Below are 11992 nucleotides of genomic sequence, written 5' to 3' on the forward strand. Positions count from 1 at the left end.
GCAGTCCACTGAGAAACCTCATGTGAAGCCTAAATAACCCTCTTCTCCCAGCTACAGCCTGTTATATATTTACATAAAAAGCAGCATAATACATGGGCTTCTCGTGGGCTTCTGGTTTGTTTGACTGTGCTCTAAGGAATTGGGAAATTTGCCCTGTTTAGAGCTTTAAATAAAATCTCTAGATTTTTCTTATTTTTAAAAAAACGGCAAAAAGTATGTTCGTCACAAATGTTTTTCTTTAAACCAATTTTTAAAAAATTTGTATATTGTCCCTTTAATCCTGTTAGTCCATAAAGAGTGTTGAAGTAAATTCAATGCCAGTAAGTTTCCCTACAATTGCATGAATTTCTAGCTTTATTTATAAAGGGCTGACATATTACACAGCGCTGTACAATAAATGGGTGCATACATTGAACATACAGATTCACATATACAGTAAAACAACCAATAATCGATGCAAGAGCAACATGAGATCCTCCCCATGTGCTTAAAATTTATAAGTAAAACCATTCACGATTTTACAGTAAATTTCCCTAGTCAATGTTGTTCTAGAAGAGCAGGAGAATTTACAACCTCAGCTTTAAAAAATATTTGTAAGAAACAGAAAAATGTGAAAACATTTTATGACGTGAGTTCTTTAGCATTGCTTGTCTGACAGCTCTTTGAAAAAAATTCTCACCTGCCAATTATAGTTACACCAGCAGGGTGGGCTATGCCTATGTCTATGGTTACTTCAGAACTGCAGTCTGTGCCATAATTTCTTGCAGTGTTACAAGTTTATGCACTAATTGGCATTACGGGCGCATATGTTAAAGGTCTTTGTAGATTTTGATCTATAATGCTATGAGTAGAGAGACCCAATTACAGATTTGGAAGTACTGCAAATTTTAGGACAATGGAAATGGGGTATGTTCTGCAACTATTCTCTGGGATAAACTGCAGAGATGTGATTACACCACATATGCCATAAATATATAGAATGGTATTAATGCATACTCCAGAGCATAAGGGTTTTCTTCCGCTTCAATGACAGCATGTAGTGATGGGGTTTGGGCGTTTTTTAACCTGCCATTGTCCTGCTCAGAGTGGAATACCCATTTATTGGGTATAGAACAATGTCGGAGTTCGTTGAGTAAGACCCAGCCTTTCTTTTTTTAAAGGAGTAGTAAACATAAATGTAAAATACTGCATCATGACAGCAAATGTCATTTAAATACATCTTCCAATATGCATTCATTCATTTCAACCAAAATGTATTATAATTATTAAAATACATTTTAAACTCTTTGTAAATGTGAATTGCTATTGATTGTTCTGTGAGTTAACAGACCTGTAAAGAAGTGTGCAAGGCATTGCCGGAACTGGATCCTTGGCTGGGGGAAAGCTATTTTTTCATCATGCAAAAACAGATTATATATACAGTATATCTATCTATCTATCTATCTATCTATCTATCTATTCCTTCAACTCCCAGTGGAGTATAGGGCATCCGTGAAGACTCTCCATTCAGATCTATTTGTTGCTATTCTCTTGATCTCATTCCATGTTTTTCCCATCTTTAGAATTTCTTCTTCCACTGATCTTCTCCATGTTTTTCGAGACTGTCCCCTTCTTCTTGATCCCTGTGGATTCCATTCCAGGGCTCTTCTTTCTATAGATTCCTCTCCTTTCCTGAGTGTGTGGCCTATCCATCCCCTACTTCTTTTTCCTTAACTGAATTTCTATTGGTAGCTGGTTAGTGTTTTTCCACAGTTCTTCATTTGTCACTTTCTCTGGCCATTTTATATTCATAAGTCTCCGTAGGCATTTGTTTACAAAGATCTGGATTTTTGTGGTAATAGGTTGTGTGACCTTCCAAGTTTCACTTGCGTATAAAAGGACTGCTTTCACATTAGTATTAAAAATGCGAACTTTGGTTCTTTTTGAGAAGTTTTTATTTCTCCATATAGGGTACAACTGGATAAATGCTCCATTTACTTTCTTTATTCGATTTTTTACATCATCTTCTGCACCACCATCACTGGTGACAACACTTTAACAAACAAGGGAAAGTTGTGCTCACCACTATTTTTTAAAACCATTAGGCAATGGGGCTGTGATCACAAAATACATATAGACAAATACAAGAGTCCTCTGCACTCAACCCATTATCAATATATTTAAGACAGAGACATTTTGTGCATACTGCTACTGAAAAATGCCTTACCCTTTAAACAAAACAGGGATTGTTTGTCCATATATTGCAATATATTTAAGCTGGCCAACTACGTCAAAGTCATCCCATATCTGGCCAGTCCTATGCTCAATTTTATCTGATTCATTAAGAATTGAATTGCTTCATTATACATTTTACAAAGGGACTAAGTTTTTACCTGCAACTTACTAGCTGCTTTCAAAGTAAAACTCCCATACTTGGCTGCCCTTTTATTAGACACCAGTGGGATCACCTTAGTCCCTTTGTAAAATGTATAATGAAGCAATAGAATTCTTAATGAATGAATATATTGATAATGGGTTGAGTGCAGAGGACTCTTGTATTTGTCTATATGGTAACAACACTTCCCAAGTAGGTAAACAACTCCACCAGCTCTATTTTTTCTATTTCATATTCTCTAATATTCAATCTTTTTGTAGCAGTATTGTTTATCCTCATTTCTTTTGTTGTGTTGGCATTGATACGTAGCCCTGCAATTTCTGCTTTGTTTTGTAAGCTTCCAGTTTCCTGTATGTGTATACATACAGATTGTAAGACTGCTGCACACACTTCAAATCGAGATAATGCCCTGGTGCCAACAGAATGTATATATAGATTTGTAAAAAAAGAAAGCTGTTGCACTCAAGGGGCTTTGTGAAAAACGAAGAAAAGAAGGAAATTAATTTAATTAAATTATTATTAAAATAAATTTTATTAAAATTTAGATTTTTTTTTACTTTTTTACAAAGCCCCTTGAGTGCAACAGCTTACTGCAAAATACTTTCAAAATAGTTAACAATATTTGTTTATTCTTCATGGAAAAATCTATATATTATTCATTTGAAATATGAAACTGCATATTTATTTCCATGTTGTAAAATGGTCATAATGCTTTATTGTAAAATTCAATAAAAAAAGATAAAAGAGAACTAAAGCTTAACTAAAGAAGTAGGCTAGAAATGTTGTACATTATGTTTGGGTTTCTGTAACAGTCCAAGGCAATCACAGCCCTTTAGCAGTAAAGATATGTGCCCGCAAAAATGCCCTAGTGGCTCCCCATCTTCTTTTCTGCCGATTCACTGCACATGCTCCATGCTGTTGTCTGTTACTGAGCTTAGGGACCAACTCAAACTATACAGTACACATAGAATATAAATGTCACAGTACAAGGCTGATTAGTAATTAATACAGATAATTACTACATGGCAGCACAGAAACCTAGCATTAAAATTTAATAATCATCCTTGTAGCATCAGCTTGAATTACAGGCCAAAATCATTTTCTGCTTGATAATTTGCAATGACGCCTGAGCTTAGTTTCTCAAAAGCTGCTCAGAGCCCACTGAGCATGTGAGTGTCGCAGACACTTTCCAAGATGGTGACCCCCTGTGACAGGTTTGAAGTCCTGGATCATTGCTGCTATTGACAAGCTGAAACATTTTGGCTGCTGCAATAAGGTCATTATAGAAAATATACATTATTTTAGCCATACATTTTTAGGGTTTAGGTCTCTTTTAAGTCAAAAACTCATGCCAACAAACCACTTTTGTGCACAATGAGCACTCACCATTGTGGTTGCACCACTGCACAAATGTCAGCATTTTGGTCTTGTTCCCTCTCAGATGAGGACTTGTGAAACGAGCAGGGTGGAAACTGTACATCTTTCTTCCGTGGCTATTGATGCCAAGAAATTTAGCTGCTCTGATTTAGACTATAACAAAATAAAAAAAAGTCACATTGATATTTATATAGCTATTCACACAAAGCTCCAAATTACAGAAAGGCTGTCTCCCATTGACTCTATTATAATCAAATAATCAAAATTTTTTAAATTAAATGTATTTTTCTCTCTAATAATAACACAGTATCTTGTACTTGATCCCTACTAAGATATAATTAATCCTTATTGGAAGCAAACCCATCCTATTGGGTTTACTTAATGTTTACTTGATTTTGTAGTAGACTTAAGGTATGAAGATTCAAGTTATTGGAAAGATCCGTTATCCGTAAAACACCAGGTCCTGAGCATGCTGGATAACAGGTGCCATACCTGTATCTGAATCCTGCTCACATGCAAAAATACAGTTTCTAAAAATTATTTGTTTATTTATTTTATTCTAAACCGTTGGATCCTCATTTTGTTTAGGGGCCTGAGCGGTCCCCCAAAGCTGGTTAAAGCAAACATATAAAAAAATGTGACTGAACTGGCCAAATTTGCTGCAAATATACAAAAAAGGTAACGTCATTGCCTGTGCAGTGTTTTATTAGTATTTTATTCTGAACAAGTGCATCCAGTTTAAAAAAACAGTTTTCTCACTACAAGTCTATAATAATAAAATTGTCAAGCCACCATACTGCATCAAGATAAACCCCATATTGTGGTTCTAGCTTTTACCCTTGGTCATATTTTACATTTCTAAGGAAAAGTGTATGATGGCCAAATCATTGGTCTGGCAGCTTGATCTTTCCCCAGTGTCCCAGGCAGCAACAATGACCTATATATGCATAGCAGTGCAGTAGATATCAGGGGCTCCATGTTCGGTAGCTTCAGTATTCAGTTGCTCCCCAGCCACTTTTTCTAGTAGAACATGGGGCAGATGTATCAAGGGTCGAATTTCAACCCTTATTGCACCCCACCAAAAATGGAACATATACATGTGGTAAAAAACAATGCAAAATCTGCCCACACATCTTGACTTCAGACAAAATATCAATTCCAAACACATTAGAGGATTACAGCATCCATGGTCACACAACTGTTCTTCTTCCAATGTGGTGTACTTAATACAATGCACTAAATGCAAAATGGGGGACTATATATAGGAGAGACTGGGCAAAGTCTGAGAAAGAGAAATACACACCACTGATTCACTATAACCAATAAAAAACTGGACACAACAATAGGAAATCATTTCAAAAGCCCTCACCACTCAATAAAGGATTTAAGAATTTTGGTTCTTAAGGGCAATTTTAAAACAGATAATGAAAGAAAAGTGTGGGGAAAAAAATTTATGGAAACTTTCAATTCTCTGAAGAATGGACTAAACCTGGGCCTTGGATTTATGGCTAATTATGTGGACTAAGAAAGGACTGCACCAGGTCAGAAATACCAACATGTCTGGATATGGACTAATAGATCATATGGAATTCCTTTGATTCTACACTCAAATAATTCAGCCCTAATTTATACTCAACCTCTTTGACCCACATTATCTGGTACCTTATCTGGTTGTCACTTAGATTGACATTCCTTTTTGTTGGTCATTTGACCCATGGCCGCCATCAGGGGGGCACAGGGAGTACTACTGTACCTGGCCCGGACCTGAAGGGGGGCCCGCAGAGGCGTCCACAGAAAATCTTTCAGGGGGGAAGAACAGACGCTCCGGATTCGCTCTCCTAAGGAAGAAATGCAGACTCGCCTCTACTCACTGATTCAAGAGGCTGCATTGACACCTACGTCCGTGCTGCAAATACTTGCCGAGTTGCAATCTCCCCACTTGCTCGATCTTTCCTTCTTAGCCCTCAGCCCCTCCCTCCGCAGCTCAGCCCCTCCCCTCTTAGCCCTCCTCCGTGCTCAAGGCTGACATGAAAAACCTAGCTCACAAGCTGAACACAGAGCACGGAGGAGGGCTAATAGGGGAGGGGCTGAGCTGAGGAGGGAGGGGCTGAGCTGAGGAGGGAGGGGCTGAAGTCTAAGGAGGGAGGATCGAGCGAGTGGGGAGATCAGGCCCAGATTTGTGGAAAGGCCACCTAGGCCCGGCGGGCCTGATTTTAGGCATGATTTTAGGGGGGCGGCATGCTGCCCAACCACACCCATATTGATTCAAAAATACTGGGCATGCGCTGGAGATACAATCATTTTTTAAATTTCCTGTGAGCAATCCCCATTGCTCCAGTCCAGATGATGAAAATTTACATAAATAAAGCGGAGGGGACAGGGGGGATGAACGGCAGTGGGCCTAGGGGCGCCCACTATGTAAATTCGGCCCTGGGGGAGATTGCAACTCAGCAAGTATTTGCAGCACGGACGGAGGTGTCACTGCAGCCTCTTGATTTAGTGAGTAGAGGTGAGTCTGCATTTCTTCCTTAGGAGAGCGCACGCAGCCGGAGTGTTTGTTCTCCCGACGATGTGCTAAAATGTGATCCCAGGGTCTCCCCCACTCATTCCTCCTCCTTCCTCTCTCTGCCTCACACACTGAAGGTGCATCCAGGGGGGCAAGTGCCCCCCCCTTTTGCCCCTATGTGCAGGGTCAGACTGGGGGGCCCAGGGGGCCACCAGGACTGCTATCCAGGGCCCCCCTCCGCCCCCTCTTCACCTATTGCAGCGCCGCCAGGCACACATACGCTGACGGCGCTGCCCGGCACTCCACGCATCACTGCACATGCGCGCCCGGTGCTGCGCATCAGGAAATGTTTATTTTCGAATTGGGATTGGGAGAGGGGGGTCTGGCCCGGCAGGGGCCCATGAGGGTCGGGCCCACCGGGTTTTTTTCATGGTGTCCTGCCAGGCCAGTCTGACCCTGGCTATGTGTGGACGCCCATGGAGGCCCGGCTGTGCTGCACTTTTTGAAATAGCAGGGCCCCCCTTGACCACGGCAAAGCCGCGCCACCTCTTCCGTCTGAAAAGCCGAACAGCTGAAGTCCTGAACCCTATATCCTGAAAGCAGCGAAAAGACCCAAAGTCTCGAAGCTGCATAAAGACCCGAAGTCGCGAAAGAAGGCAAAGTTTTTTTTAAAAATATTCTCTGGGGCACCAATTTTTTTTTTACTTGTAAGGGGGGGCCCAATGTGTTTTTTAAAAAAACTGTGGAGGCCCTGGCGCCAATTTTTTTTTAACTTATAGGGAGTCCCTAGTCACCAATTATTTATTTTAACTTGTAGGGGGGCCCTGACCACCAATTTTTTTTTATAAAAAACTTATGGGGGCCCTGGTGCCACAGTTTTTTTTAACTTATAAAAAGTTTACTGGCTAACACGGTACAGCAACTTTACCTACATGTGTTATAAAAGGTAAGCATGCTGTATCTAATATCTTTACTGAAACTTTTATATTCTAGCCGTACCATATTCTAGCCGTACCACAAACTGTACACCCTGTTACCAGCAGCTCAGTGCAACATCCATGGATATATGTTTATCAGGCCATGCACACTTCGGGCCTTATTTATAAAAATCCAAATGTTTCTGATAATTTTATTTTAAAAAGTGTAAGCAAACTAGAATCCACGATTTGACCTTATTTATTATTAAAAAAAGCACATTTCACCATTAGATCGTGAAAAACTAAATACAAGATAACAAAAATCCGATATGTATAATCTCTTTGGATTTTTTTCCTTAAACACTCTATTTTTTTCATGCTTCTCCCCAAAAAGCCCAATTTTTTTGATTTTTGCCTGAAAAGTCAGAATTTAGTCGGATTTTCGGCTAATTCCAACACAGACCACAGAAACTTCCAAATAGGATAGGGACCTCTCCTACTGACTTATATACAACCTCAGCAGGTCTGAGATGCCGGATTTTTGGATTCAGACTTTTTCCATCCTGAAATGATTCGAGTTTTGATATAAATAACCCCATATGTATCCCATACATGCTTGGCAATCAAAGGTATAATGTAAAAATTGTCTTAGTAAAATAGCTGATAATTTATCTTCATCAATTTAGTAAAATACAAATACTTTATTGTTAGTTTTTAGCACAGATATAGAACCGGTTTTCCAGAATGTTCAGGACCTGGGGTTTTCCCGTAATTTGGTTCTCTATACTTTGCCATTCGATAATTTGGATCTCTATACTTTCTCTACTAAAAAATCCTTTAAACATTAAGGGGCAGATTTATCAAGGGTCGAATTCCGAGGGTTAAAAAACAATCGAAATTCGACCCTCAAAGTAAAATCCTTAGAATTCGAATATCGAATTCGAAGGATTTTAGCGCAAAAGCTTTGATCGAAGGATCGAATAAAAATCGAAACGAACAATTTTAAGCAATCGATCGAAGGATTTTTATTCGACCAAAAAAAAACTTAGAAAAGTGCTGGGGAAGGTCCCCCTAGGCTAACATTGGACTTCAGTAGGTTTAAAGTGGTGAAGTATGAAGTTATAAAAGTAATAAAGAGACAGTTCTTCAATTATTGAATGGTCGAATGGTAGAACGATTTTTACTTTGAATCGTTTGAATCATTCAATCGATCGAATTTGACCAATTCGATGATCGAAGTACCCAAAAAATTACTTCGAAATTCGAATATTTTTTCATTCCAATTATTCACTCGAGCTTAGTAAATCTGCCCCTAAATAATTAACCCCAAAAGGATTGTTTGGCTTCCACTAAGGATTAATTATATCTTAGTTATGAACAAGTACAAGGTATTGTTTCATTATTACAGAGGAAATGGAAATCATTTTTAAAAATATTAATTATTTGGCCTTCAAGTAAGTTGGAGGTTTCGGGTTATTTAACGAATCCCATACCTGTACATGATATTTAGTGGTGCTTGCGAAGCAAAGCATCACTACTGTTATCTTGCAAACTTATTTTTATTCTTCTTCCGTATGAAAGTTTTTAGTGGCGCTTGCGAAGCAAAGCATCACTACTGTTATCTTGCAAACTTATTTTTATTCTTCTTCCGTATGAAAGTTTGGCGCGTAACTAGTCCCGCACCGTTTGTCCTAGACCCATGAATAAGGTGTCAAATCGTGCGGCTTAATCGGGAATGGGGTGGTATGACTTTTCTAAGGGGTGGGTGGTTAATTGCCCCTTGCGGGGGCAATTAACCACCCCGAAAAGTCCCATAGATTAACATTGAGGCCAACTTTTGACGGATTCTAGCGCAGAGAGGGAATCTTGTAGAAACGTTAAATTTACCACATTTGAAGAGGTTTGCGACCTGTGTCAGATGATACCCCACACGAGGGTATAAGTTTTACCCCCGGGGCAGGAGAGGTCCCCAAATTTGCCCCATTGACTTATAATGGGGAATTTATCGAATAATTAGTTTGTCGCAGACCCATGAATGAGGTGTCAAACCGTTCAGCTTATTCGGGAATGGGGTGTTGTGACTTTTCTGTCCTATTTTGGGGACCCAAAAAAGTGAGCGGAGCCGCAAACAACCAATCAGATTTTCCCTATTGACTTCAATGAGAAAATGTAAACAGCTGTAATTCTCACAGTAATAAAGCCAGAGCTCCCAAACTTGGCACCGTGGGTCACTGGGTGACTGCAGCCAAAATTTACAAAAAGTGGGGCGGAGTCTACAACAGCCAATCAAATTTCAGCCATTCAATTAAATAGGAAAATTTTAAACTGCTGCCGCTCTTAGACGGTTAATGGCAGCCTCCTCAAAGTTGGCACAGTTGGTCACTGGGGGACTGGGATTAAAATTAAGAAAAGTGGGGTGGAGCCAAAACCAACCAATCAGATTTCTTTGATTGGTTTTAATGGGAAAAATTAAGAAGGCTGCCATTCTCTCAGTATTGATGTCAGGGACCTTGAATATCACAAATGTGGTCGCTGGGGGTTTCCACTTCAAGTTTAGAAAAAGTGGGCGGAGCCACCAACAACCAATCAAATTTCATTCATTGATTTTCAATAGAAAAAAATAGAAATGCTGCCATTTTTACACATTAAATGACAGCATTCCCAAACTTTGGTATGTTAGTCACTGAGTGACTGTGGTTCACAATTAGGAAAAAAAGGGGCGGGGCAACAACAGCCAATCAGATTTGGGCCTGAGTTTTGCCACGGCAAGCACCACTCACATTTTCTTCAGGAAATGTACCTCTCTAGTTTAATATATACTATTTTGTAGCAGAACAGTTTTTTCCTTGGTAGGCAATGGTGTTATTAAGATAGTCTCTTCAAGGAGGAAATTGCTATTGGATTCATAGCCCACTTGAGACGTTTCCTCTCATGAGTTATAGGCCACAAAGTTGATGGTAGAAGCAACTCTATGCAGGTCCCATGGTGTAAGCACATTTGGAAGATCTTTCACAGCACAGTGACCACATTTTTAATTATTTTTTTATATACTCATTAAGCTGTTCTCATAATGATTTTCCTCTTTCTGCATCGTAAGAGCACCTTCTTCTCACTTTTGCAATAATAATATTTTTTTTGCCATTTTGCAGGTTCTATACATAGCAGAGAGTTCATGCAGCAATACAGGTACATATATATATATATGTTTGTGAAAACCTATTAATCATTACACCAAGTGAAAATTGAGGTTTATATTGTTTGACATTTTTTGCTGTCACTATGTAATGTAGCTAAATAATATGTCTGTTATTCAGTTTTGTGCAATAAAGGTACACACAAACATGACATCTGACAAAAAGAAAATGTAATTGATTGATTGAGTTTATTCGTGTATAGGGGATCAGAGAAATCCTTCTCCTGTTTTTCTGTCTGTGACCTCATCCAGCCCAGTTACAGTCTGGAGAGCCATCCGATTGGCTGGACGCCCCAGTGCATCCTTGGGAGAGAGGGAGTGCCTGTCTTTGGAGCCATTTGTACAGGGTCTCTGACAGAGTTTAACAGGGGTTGTATGCTGAAACATCCAGACAGAACCAGTTCTTGTGAAACTGTCCAAGCTGTTGCATCTGTGGAAGTACAGAGAGAGCCATCCTGTTCCTGGTCTCTGAAAGCACTCTGGTGAGTGAGCCACCCAAGGGAGTATAATGGCAAGGATACAAGCGTGGACCCCAATTTGAGGACAGGTTTTGTACCTTTACCTGCTACGTGGGAGCAGCTGCTAAGTTCCAAAGGGAGAGGTAAAAGGTAGCGCTACCTTGGGTATAAGAGCTCTGGGGGAGGGACATTTCAGTTGAACTTAACTGTGTTATTATTAACCCCTTCCAGAGGATTGGGGCTTTGATAATAAAAAGGACTATGTTGGAGAAACGGTCAGGTACCTAATAGTGAGTTAGGTAGGTCCCACATGTCCCTAGTGCAGGATTGTATTGTGCATTAGATTGCCCAAATTCATTCACTACTGTTTTATATAAAGTTTATATCTGTTTTATTTGCAAACTGTGCGTTTTATTTTTCCTAGTTGAAATTACCTGGGGTGTGCTCCTCAGTGTTTCCTAGGTGGAGGCTCTACACTGTAAATCCTAGTTCCCAGTACTTTTCATACGCAAAAAGGACTCAGGGCCCCTGGATTGCCAATGGTAAATTGCAATTTATAGAGACAGTAACCAAATTAGGATTACATGTGTTTTTTAGAGCAAGTTTTTAAAAAAATCTTTGTGAATTTGATATGCATTTCTCTATTTTATTGTATTTTGTAAGTTACATTTGAAAAATGCAACGGAATGCAACTGTGTTAATACAGGTCTAAATGCTTGTTAGTACAAACAAGCAGAATAATAATGGAATCAGTTAGCTTTGGAGCAAATTTATAAACACATATCCAACAAGCATATGTGTGTAAGACCCATATAATTTTTAATGCTATTTTAAACTTGTTCCATATCCTTATTCTTTATTTTGAATAAACTGAACCTGCTCAACTGAACCTGTGAATTAGCCAAATTCTTCTTAAAGGAGAAGGAAAGCTACTGAAGCAGTTTATTGCCAATAGATTAGCCACAACAGTGCAAGCTATAACACTATATTTATTCTGCAGAATGCTTTACCATACTTGAGTAAACAGCTCTTGAAGTGTTCTCTATTTGTTTAGGATAGCAACTGCCATATTGGCTTGGTGTGACATCAATTCCTGCCCGAGTCTCTCCCTGCTCATTCATAGTTCTTGGCTCAGATTACAGCAGGGAGGAGCAAACTGAGCACGCT

This window comes from Xenopus laevis, chromosome 5L (assembly GCF_017654675.1).
Source record: "Xenopus laevis strain J_2021 chromosome 5L, Xenopus_laevis_v10.1, whole genome shotgun sequence".
Lineage (NCBI taxonomy): Eukaryota > Metazoa > Chordata > Amphibia > Anura > Pipidae > Xenopus > Xenopus laevis.